General features: G+C 39.6%; 1 protein-coding gene across 3 annotated transcripts in view; it reads right to left on the bottom strand.

Annotated features, from left to right (window-relative positions):
• Nucleotides 1-13,760, bottom strand: part of Kdm2a (lysine demethylase 2A) — a 91,965-nt gene that overhangs the window by 68,274 nt on the left and 9,931 nt on the right. The window contains exon 1 of one of the 3 annotated variants that reach the window (XM_074049963.1): nucleotides 4,830-12,519. The exons of the other annotated variants lie outside the window; for them this stretch is intronic. The gene's annotated coding sequence lies outside the window, so the exon portion shown is untranslated. Of the gene's footprint in view, nucleotides 1-4,829; nucleotides 12,520-13,760 lie in introns of those variants that run through there. 3 annotated transcript variants of the gene reach the window in all.

The following is a 13,760-nucleotide window of genomic DNA, read 5'->3' as shown; positions in this document are numbered from 1 at the left end:
ATGAGTGCAAAATGGACTAGAGGTGTGGCTCAAGCAGTAGAGTGCCTGCTTTGCAAGCATGAAGCCCTGAGTTCAAACCCCAGTCCCACCAAAAAAAAAAAGAAAGAAATGTGGAATAGTCACCAGTATTATATTCCAAAGGACTGATCAGTATTGAAAAGAAAATAAAAAGTTTTATCCATGGGAATAGCTTATTTGAATTTTTTCAAGTCCTTTCTATGATCCTTATATTTAATCACAGATTCAACAGTAGTCTTTTCAATACCAAATTAATCCTACAATAAGTACAACTAGCCAATAGGCTAATTTTAGAATTTAATATCATATAGAAAAGGATTATACCCAAAGAACTGCTAATTGTCAGAAATTGAACAGGGACAACTACATACCTAAAGTCAGTGTTCCTTATTCAAAATCCTGTGGCAAAGACCCTATCCCTGCTTATGAAATAAACAGATTTCTCTTCAAATAGACATGTGTCAGCTTGCCATTCTATTAGCAGAAATCAATGAATTTCATTGATATGGGTAGCCATACCGATGCCATTCAAATGTAGAGGGAAAGATTTAGACAATAGTTCTACTTTAAGATAGATCTTAGCTGGGGGTATAACGCAACAGACAGAGGCCCACCTAACAAGTACAAAGCCCTGAGTTCAAATCACAGTGGGAAGAAAAAAAAAAAAGATGATTCCAAAATTAAGTCCCTTACTACATTAAGGGGATATAGCATGGTAATTAGAAAACTCAATCTGTCAGGAGCCAGTGGCTCCTGCCTGTAATCCTAGCTACTTAGGAGGGAGAATCATCACTCCGGATCAGCCAGGGAAATAGTTCATGAGATCTCCATCTCTAAAATAACCACAGCAAAGTGGACTGCAGGTGTGGCTTAAGCAGTAGAGTTCTTGCTTTGCAAGCACAAAGCCCTGAGTTCAAACCCTACTCGAGAGAGAGACAGAGAGCTCTCAATCTATGAAAAATAAGAGAAGACTGTTCTTACACAGGGTAGGTAGAGCAGCTTAGAGATAAGATGGCTTCCCTAACCTAAAACTACCAACCACGCAACATCTGACCATAGTGCCTAAAACTACATCTTAATTCTACTTTCACCCAGTGCGATTCCTTGGTTCACAGCTGCTGAGAGCCCTTTGAAGTTCCAACTTGACTTAGGATGGCACAAATACCAACAGGAGCTTTTTCCTGAATGTGCTGTTACAATGGTTACATGAATCCATAAAAGGAGAACGTTAAGAGGTATAGTTCATTTTTAACTACAAAATCTTTTAACAAGGCTTCTTTCTAGAACTTGACACTGGGGTTTGAACTCAGGGCCTTACACTTGCTAGGCAGGCACTCTTACCATTTGAGCCACTCCACCAGCCCTCCAAGACAGTGTTCTTTTTTTTGAGATAGGGTCTCTCGAACTACTTCCTCAGGCTGGCTTCAAACCTCGATCCTCTTGATTTCTGCTCCTGAGTAGTTAACATTACAGGCGTGAGCCACCACCACCTGGCTTCTCAGCATTAACTAAGGAAGAGCTCATAAGCTAAGTGAAACAAACAGTAATATACCATTAACCCTTTATTTTGGCAAACATGAGGTAAGAGGCCTAGAGAAAACAAATTAACTTATGTAGTAATTAAAATATAGTGATTCTGCCAGGTGTGGTGGTACACACCTGTAATTCTAGCATTTCTAGGGCAAGGGGATCATGAGTTACATGCCAGCCAGGTCTACAGAGTGAATTTGAGGTCACCCAGAGCTACAAAGTTTCAGACCAGCCTGAGATACATAGCAAGACCCTGTCTCAAAAAAATAAAGTGTACATGTGTGCTTATATGTGTGTGTGTATATGTGTATAATACTTTCTACCTATAAAAAGTCATCCAAATCTATGTTGATGCCTCATGACATTAGCTAAGATCTTTGGCAAGGTTCTTCATAAAGTAGACTCAATAAATAATTGGTGAATTAAATATGCTACTAGAGACATAAAGGTTAATATAAATAAATCAAATATATTCTACCTTTGTACAAACCATATATTCTCTCTCAAATAGTGGTATCAACCAAGAACTCAAACTAAGAACCCAGGAGTCCCCCTGCTCTGTGTAAGAACATCTAATAGGGTCACCAAGACCTATCATTTGAGCCCCTTGACTCAAGCGATGACATTCTCTCCATTTTTAGTGGCAAGACTTTAGTTGTCACTTCCTTTTTGTTTTGTGGAACTGTGTTTGAACTCAGCGCTTTGCACTTACTAAGTAGGTGGCTCCACCTACTTGAGCCATACTTCCAGTCCATTTTGCTCTGGTTATTCTGGAGATAGTGTGACAAGAACTATTTGCCTATGTTGGCCTTGAACCAAGATCCTCCCAATCTCAACTTCTCAAGTAGCTAAGATTAGGCGTGAGCCACCAGCACCCAGCTCCAGTATAATAAACTCTTATCTCATTTACCATCTCTGTAATAATCCTTCCCTCACTAGACTCTCCTCCACAATACCCTGTAAGGGCAATTTTCCTAAACCAGAAATATGATCAAGTCTCCTTCTAGTTTCACAGTTCCCTTATTGTCTCTCCATCAGCTATGATATAAAGTAAAAAAGCTTAATATGACTCAGACTCTTCACATCTCAGATGCACACCTGTTTCTGTGCACTAGTATTGGCTATGTTGTTTTGAACTATGTTCTTGTGCCTATGAACATGCTGTTTTCTTCTGCTTGGAATTTGCTCCTTCCTCTCTAGCCTGCTTGGACAACCATTAGTGTTCCAATATCCAAGTAAGAAGCTGCCTCCTCTCTGAAGACTTTTATTGCAGACCTCAGTCACTCGTTTGTCTTACCTCTGTACTTTACATCTCCTGTTTCATTCATTATAGTATAGTACAATTATTTGTTTATATGGCTTCTCTTACCAGACTATGAGGACAGGGCACAAGACATTCTCTTTTGTATGCCCAGCATATTCATTAAACACCAACAGGACCCCTCGCAGAGTTTGTTTAATAAATCAATGAATGAGCAAAACACCAAAAAGAACAAAACTTCTAAACCTGTAATAATTCTTGTGATTTAGGTAACCACATGTTTAGTCACCTTTCTCTACTACAAACCATCTGAGAAAAACGACTTGAAGGAAGGAAAGACTTATTTTGGTTCACAGTTGCAGAGATTCCAATCCACGATCATCTCGTGGCAATCAGAGAACAAAGCATGACACAGGAAGGGCAGGGATCCTAATATCTCTTTCAAGAGCACAACCCAGATGACCTTCTTACTCCAACTAGGTCCCCCTCTTCCCTGCTTCTAAAAAAAAAAAAAAAAAATTCTACCGCCTCCCCATAGCACCGCCAACCCTTCCAGATCCAAACTATAATACCAAAGTAAGTAACAGTTAATAGCTAGAAAAGGTTGAAAGAATGGCAATTATAACCTGGGCACTGGTGGTTCACTCCTGGAGTCATTACTTGGGAGGCTGACATGAGGAGGATCATGGTTCAAGGCCAGCCTAAGCAAAGAGTTCTAGAGGCCCCATCAAGCAAAATGGACTGGAGGCATGGCTCAAGTGGTGGAGCACCTGCTTTGCAAGCATGAAGCCCTGAGTTCAAACCCTAGTACCACCAAAAAAAGAAAGAAAAAAGAATGGCAAATACAATAATGGGCAAAAGTAACAACTTCCATCCAAGGAAAGACTAAAGAAAATAAGCTTCTTAACCAGGCATGGTGGCACACACCTATAATATAAATGTATATGAATACCTATACACGTACACATACAGGGGAGGTTGAGACAAAAGGAAATAAGGGGAGAGGAGGGGAGGAGTGAAAGAAAATTAAGTTAAAATAGCTCCTATAGCTTCTCCAATTTAGAAAGTTAAGACAGTACAAGAATTCATGGAGCAAATGTGGTATTGTTTAATAAATCCTGGAAGTACTCAATCCATACAACATCACTACAGCTTACAAGTTATTTCTAGGAACTCTATTTCTAAAAGTTTCCCTGTATTCAACAGAAAGTAAACTTAAACATAAGGTACTGAAACAAAATAGTGGTGGAAGCAGACATACAAAGCACTTAGCATACTGCCAAGCACAAAATATGCATTCGATATGCTATTATTATACTTTCCCCATTAGCTAAGTATGCAACTCCCGCTATAATAAGTAAATAAGTACCAATAATAATCAGCACTTTTCACTCCACGAAGACAGCCTTGTATGTCACACATTGGGGCAAATACCTATTGCTAAGAAAGTTCCTTGGTTTAGGAGGTAAGTAAGTATACATGTCTGCTGCTACAAAAAAACAATCTCTACTTTTGATACTTTTTATTCTGCATATCACTCATTCCAGTGTACCTAATAAAGACCTGTACTTTACCTTCCCTTAACTAGTCAGCATGGAAAAGTTTCCACTGATAAAAAGCATACATGTATGCTAGATACCTATATAGAGATAAATGCATATATATATACAATACTGCTTTGTGTAAACAGTATTAAGAACTACTGAATTTACTGCCTCTGACTCAAAGACACTGTGGCTAACTATATACCTATCATCAGTAATTTTAATGTCAACAAATTAAACTGCTAAGAAACATATACAAATAAGTTTGAGCCAGGAGCCAGTGGCTCAAGATTATAATCCTAGCTACTCAGGAGGCAGAGATCAGGAGCATCACAGTTCAAAGCCAGCCTGGGAAAAATCTCTGCAAGACCCTATCTCAAAAAACTATTCACAAAAATAGGGCTGGTGGAGTGACTCAAGGTGAAGGACCTGAGTTCAAGCCCAGTACCGAAAAAAAAAAAAGATTCTTTACTTACTTGTTTTTGAAATTGGTTCTTGCTGCATTGCCCAGGATGGTCTCAAACTCTTAGGGTCAAGTGATGCTCCTGCTTCAGCCTCCTGAGTAGCTGGGACTATGTGGGCACCACAGTGCCAGGTAAGAAATTTTTTAAATAACTTTAAGCTGTAAAGTATGAAATCAAGGCGATTACCTGTAGCTAATTTTTTAAAGCAAAATAACAACAAAGCAGACAAACTAACAATAGTAGTGGTTCTCAAACGTCATCATCTGTTAGAATCACCAGGGGCTGGGGATGTAGCAGAGTAGTAGAATGCTTACCTACCACGCCCAAAGCCCAGGTTCAACCCCCAGCACCAAAGGGGAAAAAAAAAGTTTGCCTGGAGGTCTAGCTGTACCTCATATTGCTGGGTCCCCACTCCCAGAGTTTCTGATTCAGGAGGTCTGAGATAGAATTTGAGAATCCTATTTCTAGCTAGTTCCCAGATAATGTGCCTGTGGACCACACTTTGAAAGCAACTGGTTTAAACTATTAGAACTGAAGACTTTGCAGGTGAGTAAAATAAAGTTAGATAATTAAATCCAGGCTTCCCGATTAGGAACTAAGGTTCTTCCCACTGTTAGAACCCGGGTATAACATTATATACACATATTACGAAGTAAAAAAAAATTTTTTTTGCTCAATTCAAGACATATTTGACCATTTGAATAAGACATGGTCCTTGCCTTAAGGAAGTCAACCCATCCTAAGTAAAAAGAGGCACATGGCCAAATAACAATAACACAGAGTGACTGGTCTCACGACAGACATGTATATAATGTACCTGGGAAAAAATGTGAGGAGAGCACAAGAGAAGAACATGTGGGAGCCCTGGGGGATAGTTTGGAGTTTATCAAGAAGACAGAACAAAGTGGAATAAAAAACATTCTGCATTCACAGAAAAAAAAAAATCCATCCAGTTCCTACTATGAAACAGGCACTATACCAAGCATGGGAATACAACAATTAGAAAAGGCAGGGTAGTAATTTTTAATGATGCTCATACTCCAACAGGGAAACAGACAATTGAGTAATAATCAAATGAAGCTCTTATATATGTATCGAACATTAATATGTACAACTTCTGTGGGTTTTTTGTATTAATTAAAAAAAACAAAATGCCAATTCTGATAAGTGCAAGCATAAGCGGTAGTCTATACTATGAAAACTTATAGCAGGAAGATCTGATCTGGTCAAATAAATGCTTCCATGAGAAAAAACTGAGCTAAGGTATAAAGGACAGTAACTTAGCATTCCATACACAAGTTCAAATGGCCTTTCAGGCCTTTGCACATAAGAATGATATTTATAGACTGTATTACTTTTAATTTGACAATTTTCTCTCCTTTAAAGTTCAAAGGAGAGATCTTGGTAAGCTAGTATTCATCTCTCCAAGACAAAAAGGGCTGTTAAGGTAACTTCTTCACACTGCCTTGCACTGACTATGAATATTCATGTCTGCTATCCAGGGAAGCATTTTCCAGCATCAAGAAATTAGGAGAACCAACCTAACCTTGGTAAGCACAGTATAAGAGCAAAGGTAACTAGATGGTTTCAAGGGACATGAATAGTCTGGTGTTCCTTTCTCTAATGATCAGAAGTAGGGCAAGCACATATGGCAAATTCTTATTCTTTGAGCCTCTTTTTTGACTCTAACCTGACCATTCCCTCTTGAAAATTATAGTATTACTACTAGCACTTTACCACAGAATAAACTTAATTTTACAACATTCTACTTTATCTTCATGAAACCATGCATTCAGTTAACTAACCAGTAATATGAGAGTCTCGATATAAACTGTACTATACTATGTATGTCCATTGTCAAGCATAGGCCAGGCATGGTGGTACAGACCTGTTATTCCAGCTACTTAGGAAATGGAGACAGAGGATCAAGGTCCAAGGCAGGCTCTAGGCAAAAGTATAAGACCCTATCTGAAAAATTACTAAAGCAAAAAGGCTGAGGTTGTAGTTCAAGTGATAGATGGCTTGACTAGCAAGTAAGAGGTCCTGAGTTCAAACCCCAGTGCTGGAAGAAACAAAAAAAAAGATTAAGCCCAACTGAAGGAGCATGTTATCCAGTCATAATTAAGTTTCCTATCTTATATCTAGTTAAATGTCATGAGAGATACAGAAAAATTATGATGATTTAGGAGAGAAGTTTCCTTCAATAGACAATATCACAGCTAGGCATGATGGCACAGGCCCATAACCTCAGCATTTGGGAGGCAGAGGCAGGAGAATTATGAGTTCAAGGCCAACCTGGGGGAGGGGAGGGGAGGGATAAAAAAAAAGGCAGAGTGGCCTACCAAGCATGAGGCCCTCAGCTTAAACCCTAGCACTACAAAAACAAACAACAACAACAAAAAACCCAAAGAAATGGTGATGCAGGCTTGTAACAACAGAATTTGAAAGGTGGAGATTGAAGGATCCCCAGTTTGAGGCCGGCCTAGGCTACATAGCAAGACCCTGTCAAAAGAAATAAATTTAAAAAATAAAACCCTAAGAAGTAGGCTATTACAACAGTTCAAACTAAGGGTGAGAACTAGAAGTGGTAGTGCGAACAAGAAAATGAATATATTAGCTGGGTGTTGGTGGCTCATTCCTGTAATCCTAGCTACTCAGGTGGCAGAGATCAGGAGGATCAAGGTTCCAAGCCAGTCCAGGCAAAGAGTTTGTGAGACCCTATCTCAAAAAAACCCATCACTCACTCACTCACTCACACTCACACTCACACACACACACACACACACACACACACACACACACACACACAAAGCTGGTGTAGTGCACCGATGTGTAGGCCCTGAGTTCAAACCCCAGTACCACAAAAAAAAAAAAGAATATTGGTAATCAATCAATCTTAGCAACAAATTCAACATGGGGGATAACAGGTAGAGAACATAATACCTGATAATATCACTAACAAAAAAATGCAGTGTTCTTTCTTATCTTAAAACACAAGCCAGGTGCACTGGTGGCTCACACCTGTAATCACAGCTACTCAGGAGGCAGAGATCTGGAAGATTATGGTTTAAGGTCAGCACAGGCAAATAGTTCAAGAGACCCTATCTTGGAAATATCCAACACAAAAAAGAGCTGGTAAAATAGTTCAAGGTATAGGCCCTGAGTTCAAACCCCAGTACCACCAAAACAAAACAAAACAAACAAACAAAAATCCGAGAGAGCCTTTTCTGGATTATATACTTTTAACTTTTAGCTATAACTTGCTTCCCTTCTCAGGCACATTTCTTTGAACTTTTCACGGATTTTTTAGTCTCACATTTATTTTGAAGAACATTTCTGCCCCCAAAATGCCACTGAAACTCCTGTTCAAAGTTACCAATAGGAGGCGTTGGTGGTATAGTGGCGAGCATAGCTGCCTTACAAAGTTACCAATAAAGTATGCTGTACAACCCAATGAAAATTTCAGCCTCTGCACAGCATCAACCTCAATGAACTTCCTCTCCCTTGAAACACTAACAAGGGGCTGGGGATGTAGCTCAGTGGTAGAGCACTTGCCTAGTATGCATGAGGCTCAAGATTTGATCCAAGATAGAAAGAAAGGATAAGAAGAGAAGAGAGAGGGAAGGAAGAAGGAAAGGGGGGCTGAAGGACTGGAGGTGTTGCTCAAGTGGTGAGCACTGCCTTGCAAGCACAAAGCCCTGAGTCTAAACCTAAAGAAAAAGGGGAAAAAAATGACGGCAGGAGGAAGGGAGGAAAGGAGAGGGAAGACAAAGTGATAGTTAATATAAGCTAGAATCCATGCACGGTGGCACATGCTTGTAATCCCAGTCCTCAGGAGGCAAAGGATACAAGTTCAAGACTCTGTCTCAAACAAAATAAAATAAAAAAGGAAGAAGCAGCTGGGTGCTGGTGGCTCACACCTGTAATCCTAGCTACTTGTGGGGATGACTGAGAGGATCACAGTTCAAAGCCAGCCCAGGCAAACAATTCATGAGAACCTATCTCCAAAAAATAACCAGTACAAAATGGACTGGAGTTGTGGCTAGAGCCAGATAGCCTAAATTAAAAAACCAACTTCTCTAGTTACCACCTAATAATCTTAGGCAAGTTACATAGTGACTTCTTATGTCATTTTCCTCATCTATAAAATAAAGATAAAAAAAGTACTTACTTCATAGTATTAAGAGCATTTACATGAGTAAAACTACATAAATGCCTAGAACAGTGCCTAATACACAATACGTGCCACACAGTTCCTTGGCTTCCATGACACCACTCTCCTGATTTTCCTCCCTCTCATTCCCTTTGCAAGCCATCTATGTCTACCCTAACTTCAATTACAATATATATGGTAAGACTCAACCTTATGCCAGTATGTCCTTCCTGAGGCCCAAAATCACATCCAAGTACCCACTTAACGATTTAACTGCAATGTTTCACAGGTACTTCACATTCAACCTGTCTAAACTTACTCAAAACTGAATTTATGGCTGGGGATGCAGCTTAGTGGTAGAGAGCTTGCTTGCCTAACATACACAAGGTCTTGGGTTTCATCCTCAGCAGTGAAGAAAACAAAAAACAGTAACAACAAAACAAAACAACCCCTTATGTTCCTCCTCTCAATCCCCAAGTCTGCTCTTCTCTTCCTTCAGTGTGTACTATCTAAATAAAAGGACTGTTTTACAAATCACACACAGGAAAACTTGAAAATCAAGCTTCACACTCCTTTACACTCAGCCTCAACACATCCAATAAACCAGAGTCCTATTATGCTATTTCGTAATTTTCAAATTATCTCCTAATTCTACTGATGCTTTTCTGAACCATACCACATCACATCATACCTGACTGGTAACTAACTGGTCCTTCCAAATTCATTCTTGCACTCTTCCAGATCTTTTCTCTACAATTTAGCCACCGATACTACTCTAAACATACTCCTCTGCTGAATTTCTGCCTTCCCATTGCCTTCAGGATAACACCCTATTTGATCAACTAACTACCCTGTCAAGATTCTAATACTCTCTTCCACTCACATCTCTGCAGTTATATGGACCTTTTTGATGTCTTGTTTGGTTGTTTGATAGGTCTCTTGAACATGTCAAATTCTTTCCAACCTTGGATCTTTTGCATAAGCTAAAAACTCTTCAACTTCGTGTAGTTACATCTTATCCACTCTTTGGGTTTCAAACTTAAAGGTAATTGTTAGTAAAGGTGTTCTTGGAAGCCTCGACCCACCACTGAAGTCTAGATTAAGTTACTGTATTAAATTCTCATTGTATCCTATATTTACCTTTGTAGCCCTTTGTATAACCATAATTAGTATTAGTAGTAAAAGTTATGTTTAATATCTGATGTCTGACTTTCCCACCAGAATGGAAGCTCTATGACAAACACACCATGTCTATCTTGCTCAGTACTCTTTCCCAAAAACTCTGCATGGTGTCTGATACAAGGTTAAGTGCTTAGTAATATTTTCTCATTTCTACCTTAGAGCTCTGTATTAACTAGTCCCCGGACCTAGAGCTTTCTTGATCCAGATCTGGTCCCCTCAGAAACCTTGAACATCACAAGACTAACTACTCATCATTAAGGTCTCAATACAAAATGTCATCTTCTCAGGAAGCCATTCACTGATCACGCAATCTGAAGGAGTGACCCTCCCCCCACCCAACAAGTATCTTATAACTGGTAATTTCTTCAAAGCGCTATCTGAAACCACAGTATTTAGAAATTCTATGCCTGGCGCCAGTGGCTCATGCCTGTAATCCTAGCTACTCAAGAGGCAGAGATCAGGAGGATTGTGGTTCCAAGCCAGCCTGGGCAAAGAGTTCAAGCAACCCTATCTCAAAAAAAAACCCATCACAAGAAAGGGCTGGTGGAGTGGCTCAAAGTGTAGGCCCTGAGTTCAAACCCCAGTACTACAAAAAAAAAAACCAAACAAAAATCCAAGTGTCTAGCAAAGCACTCAACATACATTTGCTTAAGGAAACGAATCTCCTGAATGATAAAGGTGAGTTGGAAAATACCCTAAATTTATCATTGAAACATTTATAAGTTGCACCCCAACAAAATTGAAGAGGAAACAGTATAGCTTAGTAGGCTATGGAACCAGACTGTTCCAGACTGGAACCAGACTGTTTACTTTGAATCCTGGCTCTACACCTTAGCTGGGTAACCTGGGACAACTTATTAATTGCTCTATGCCTGTTTCCAAATCTGTAAAATGGAAATCACAGAACCTACCTTAAAGGACTAGCAAACACAGTTACATGTCACTTAACACTGGGGACTCATTCTGAGAAACATGTCCTTAGGTGGTTTTTATCATACTGTGAACATCACAGCAGGTACTTAAACAAATGCAGATGGTATAACCTACTACACATCTACCTAGACAGTATGTTACGGCATATGCGGTCTGTCATCCAAACTGTGGTTATGTGGCACATGGCTATAGTTATTATACTATATTGTTTAGGGAATGAAAAGGAAAAAAAATCTGTACGTGTTCAATACAGATACATTTTTTTCCCAAGTACTTCTGAACCACAGTTGGTTAAATCCACAGAAGCAGAACAAAGGGCAAATATACATTCAATTAATGCATGCTATTATTCATCAGATTAGGCTTTTTTCCCCCTAGTTTCAAATATTCAGCATGACTTTTCCTTTAATCTATCTCCTCCCACCCCCCAAGAAAAGGGCCATAACTAAACAGGTTGTGCATTACAAAACTGCAAGGGCATTTTTTACATAAAAGTACAAGAATGGCACCTTCTGGGATATTTTATTTATTTATTTGTTTATTTATTTATTTGGTGGCACTGGGATTTGAACTCTGGGTTTCACACTTGCTAGACAGGTGTGACTTGAGTCACTAGGCCAGCCCTTTTTTTTGTATTGGGTATTTTCAAGATAGGGTCTTACAGACTATTTCCCTGACTGGCTTTGAACTGTGATCCTCCTGATCTCTACCTCCTGAGTAGCTAAGATTATAGGCATGAGCCACTGGTACCTGGCTCTACCTGAATTCTTCATTTGCCTTTGCCTCCAAAATCAGTTCTCTTTTTTAAAACTACAGTTGGCAATAGAAGTAATGCTAGATCTCAGGATTTATGATTCCCAGTTAAGCACTTTACTATCATAGCATGTTGCTGTCCATCAGTCACCTGGTTCTGTCAGTTTTTCATTGCCAATGTGTTTTGTGTCTAACTCTTCCTTTCTATTTCTACTATCTATATCCAGAATAGTGATTCTCAAATATTAGCACGCATCAGAATTTCCTGTCTTCTAAAACAGATTGCCCAGTCAGGTGAGGTGGTACATGCCTGTAATCCCAGCACTCACGAGACAGAAACAGAAGATCAGGAGTTTGTGGTTAGTCTAGGTTATACAGAAAATCCTTTTCTCAAAATAGATTGCTGGGTCCAACCCCAGAGTTCCTGATTTAGTAAGTTTGAGGTGGGACGCATGAATGTGTACTTTTAACATGTCCCAGCTATCCAGATAATGGATACTGCATATAAGAACACCACATTTTGAGAACCACTGCCTTAAGAGTTCAAGTACTTAAAAGGTAACCTATTTGAATTTTATTCTAGGCATTCCCAGAACTTGAAACTACAGAAATTATCCCTAAAGTATCACTTTGATCAAATCTCTATTCTATTAAAAGTAAATCATAGCTAGATGTGGTGGTGCACACCTGCAATCCCAGCACTCTGGAGGCTGAAACAGGATCGTGACTCAAACTAGCCCAGCCTGGCTACACAATGGGGGTGGGGGGGGGAGGGCTTTCAGTGGCTTTCTAGTACCTATGAATGTCTCCCAAAGTTGTTTAAAATGTGTTCCAAACATTTTCATCAGTGCCTCCCAAAACACATCACCTACTTCAGTCCTACCAAACTAGCACCTATAGGATAGGTTTTATAGACTTCCAACTCCATCATAATGCTTACACTGTCTTCACCACCTGAAAGGTCACTCTCCTCCCTCCTTCTCTCTACCTACCTGAAGGAGGCCTTCACCACTGTATTTGCCAAAAACGCTCATTTGGCCACTATTTGCTACCTTTATCTTTAGGGTTTAAGCTTTTTACCAAATACTCATAGAGAAAACCCCCAAGAATCTAAAATTTAAAAAACAGAAAACAAGGATATGAATGACATGCAAAAATAAAAAACATACATACAAATTCCACAACACTGTAATTTTAAAAGATTAAGAGCGGTAAGTTCAAAGTTCACTAAAAGAATGTGCCAATTTTTTCTTAACGTGACCAAACATTGCTTGTCAAATATTTTTAAGTACTTCATTTAGACATTAAGCACACAGTTGTTAGGGAAAAATTTTTAAAACAGCCTCAAGCCAGGCACCAATGGCTCATGCCTGTAATCCTAGCTACTTGAGAGGCTAATCAAAGTTCTAGACTAGCCTGGGCAAAAAAGTACGAGACCTGATCTCAATAGAAATAAGCTGGTGTAGTGGCGTGGTGCCTGTCATTCCAGCTACAGCAGGAAGCATAAAAGCAGCCTGAGCAAAAAGCAAGACCCTATCTTCAAAATAACAGAGCAAAAAGGCTGGAGGTGTGGCTCCATCAGTAGAACACCTGTCTACTTAGAGAGAAGCCCTGAGTTCAAACCCCAGCATAACCAAAAAAAAAGTGTCTCAAACAGCAACTTCGTGGCCAACCTAGGATACCTAGAGACCTTGTCTCAAAAAACCAAAGCCTGGCTGGGCACACCTGGCTCTTCCCTATAAGCCTAGCTATTCAAGGAGGAGGAGATCAGAAAAATTATGGTTCAAGGCTAGCCCTAGGAAGTTTTCACCCTATCTCAACCAATAAAAAGCTGGGCAGGGTGGTGTACACCTGTCATTCCAGCTACTTTGAAAGCATAAATAGAATTACAGTCTAGACCACTCAGGGGTAAATGTGAATCC

This window comes from Castor canadensis, chromosome 1 (genome assembly GCF_047511655.1).
Source record: "Castor canadensis chromosome 1, mCasCan1.hap1v2, whole genome shotgun sequence".
In the NCBI taxonomy this organism is placed as follows: Eukaryota; Metazoa; Chordata; class Mammalia; order Rodentia; family Castoridae; genus Castor; species Castor canadensis.
This window is presented reverse-complemented; position numbering and strand designations above follow the sequence as displayed.